This window comes from Myotis davidii, unplaced genomic scaffold (assembly GCF_000327345.1).
Source record: "Myotis davidii unplaced genomic scaffold, ASM32734v1 scaffold740, whole genome shotgun sequence".
NCBI classification, from domain to species: domain Eukaryota; kingdom Metazoa; phylum Chordata; class Mammalia; order Chiroptera; family Vespertilionidae; genus Myotis; species Myotis davidii.
This window is the reverse complement of record NW_006292349.1, coordinates 161,537-164,308: the sequence shown is the minus strand read 5'-3', so window position 1 is coordinate 164,308 and position 2,772 is coordinate 161,537.

Here is a 2,772-nt window from a genome sequence, read left to right as displayed (position 1 = left end):
CGGGTGGAAGGGGCGGGGGTCAGCAGGTAGAGGAGAAGGCATTGCTGGAGGGGGGTAATGGAGAGAGGAGGAGAGGGTGGGGATGGCGAGGCAGAAGGAACTTTGGGGGAAGGGACAGGGACGCAGACAGAGAGAGAGAGACTTGGGCATATTTCCTGGTTCGTCGGCAGAAATTACTGAGATTGGTATGGATGGTAAAGTCAAAGGTCACGTTTTCATGCTGAGGCCATGCTATGTTACAGAAATAAATGAGGCATTTAGGACACAGGTCCGGGGTAGGCCTAGTGTTTAGCCAGGTTGGTGGGCAGGCACCCTAGAGGTGTGCTCGGATCAGGTTTGGAATTTGGATTCCTCGTGCTCGATACCTGTGGCCAGTAGTCCAGGCCAAAAGCCAGTGTCCCAGCGGTTTGACCAGGGCTACGGATGGAGGAACCAAGGAAGATAGAGATGTCTCCACTACCTTCCGAGGTCCAGAGGAGCCCTTCCTGGAAGGGTCCGAAAAGGCAATCTCTGACGCGGCCGCGTTTTACGGACAGAGATGCTGGTGGTGGACGGCCACTAAGGACCAGCATGGGGGTGGGGTGGGACTCACTGCTAATGCTGCCAAACCGGGAAAGGCTGCTGAGGAAATGTGATCCTGATGGGTCCTGAGCCACAAGGAGGGAGAGGAGGGCACCCCGAGCCATAGAGGGATGGCCGATTTTTGTCCAGTCTCTTCCCACACCCCCCACACCCTTTCCCCCCGAGAATAGTCAGTCCATTCTCTTTCTATGCCCCTGATTCTATTATATTCACCATTTTATTCTGTTCATCAGATTATTTATTCACTTGATTTTTAGATTCACATGTTGATAGATGTATATTTGTTGTTCATAATAAAGAGAGTCGAGTCAACCAGAAAAGAAAGAAATGGAAAGGTTTAATCTGTGTCCCTGGGCGAAAATCCATGAGCCCCAAAGACAGGGCCAGTGAATTTGTGCCAACAGGGAAGGGGAGGCTCCTTTTTATACAGGTGTTTAATGAGGGGCAGGGGGCATGAGCTGAGGAAGTTCCCGCCGCAGGCGTAGGCACGGTATTCAGAAATGAGTCAGTATCTGTGTGGGGATCGTTGTGGATTCCAGGGAGGGTCCATTATCTCCATCACCATCTGACTTGTGGGGGCATGCATCCGCTCCTGGGCTTCTCTTCGACCTAACAGCTAGGGCAAGAAAAAACACATTTTGTTTATCCATTCAACAACTAATGGACATTTGAGTAGTTATACATTTTGGTTATCATGAATAATGCTGCTTATGAACATTCCTGTGCAGGTTGTAGGACTGAACACCTGGATACCAGAAACACCCCCTGCGGATTCGTTGTTCCACAAGGCTAAAAGAAGCTTGTGGGACAGGGGGTGGGGGGATGGGGGGAGATGAGGAGGAAAATGGTCTTGCAAGGAGTGTCAGACCATAAAAACTGTGAACAATGCACTGCCATGGGGGTGGGGGAGTTTGGAAGGTTGTTATTGCTGGCCCCAGGACAGATCATCGGATATGGCCTGTGGACCCCCCAAACCTAGGGGCCTTCCTGTAAGCCCATAAAAGGGGGAAGAACCATATTTGCAAGACAAAGACCACAGCGGGATATATATAGACAGGCTCTCTGCATGTTTCTTCACTCTGATTTGGATATTATTCCCGGAGTCCACTAGTGTTAATAAACGGGTCCCTCCCTTTTCCTTGGAAGCGTGCTTGGTATTTCTTTGGTCTTCTGTAACAAGAGCACATCCCTGGATTGCAGGCTCAACCCCCAGTAGGGGGCGTGTAGGTGGCAGCTGATCAATGATTGTCATCATTGATGTTTCTATCTCTTTCTCCCTTTCCCTTCCTCTCTGAAATCAATAAAAATATACATTTTAAAAACTACATATTTTATCTTCCTCACTATTCCTGGCACAGAGCTCCTTAAACTTGGAATTTCTTAAGAGATAAGAGAGATTGAGATATCTTTTGTTATTCATAACAAGCCCCTTTAAACCACACCTGAGTTTGTGTTAATGAGGTCACTTCATGAAAGCTGCCTAAGGGTGGGGCCAGTTGTCAGGGCAGTGATTAGAGGAGTGGAAGTTTCAACCCCACCCTCCAACCTCCAGGGATGGGAGAGAGAATAGAGGTTGAATTAATCACCAATGATCAATGATTTAATCAATCATGCCTAAGTAATACTGAAGCCTCCATAAAAACCCAAAAGGGTGCAAAGAACTTCATAGTTGGTGAACACTAGATGTGGGGAGAGTGGTGTGCCTGGAGAGAGCATGGGAGTTCTTCATTCCTTCCTACATACCTTGCTCAGTGCATCTCTTCTATATAGATGTTCCTGAGTTGTATCCTTTTTTTAAAAATGAGTAATCTGAAAGAAACCAAGATGGCAGCATAGGTAAACACCGGAAATTGCTGCCTCACACAACCACTGCAAAAATACAACTAAAAGACAAAACGGACAGAACCACAGGAAGGCTGGCTGAGTGGAAATTCTACAACTAGAAGGAAAGAGAAAAGCACACTGAGACTCAGAGGAGGTACAGAAGTAAAGTGCAGAGGTTCGAAGACGCACGCAGAAAGGGCTGGCAACTGAGGACGTGGTTATCTTTTCTAATCGGGAGGGAGACACAAGCTCCCGACTGCTCAGAACTCCAGTTCCGGGCAAGTCTCTGGGGACCCAGACTCATACGGGGAGAAACTGGACTGTCTGGCATTGGTTGGAACTCGAGAGTGGCTTTCTCTCAGAGAT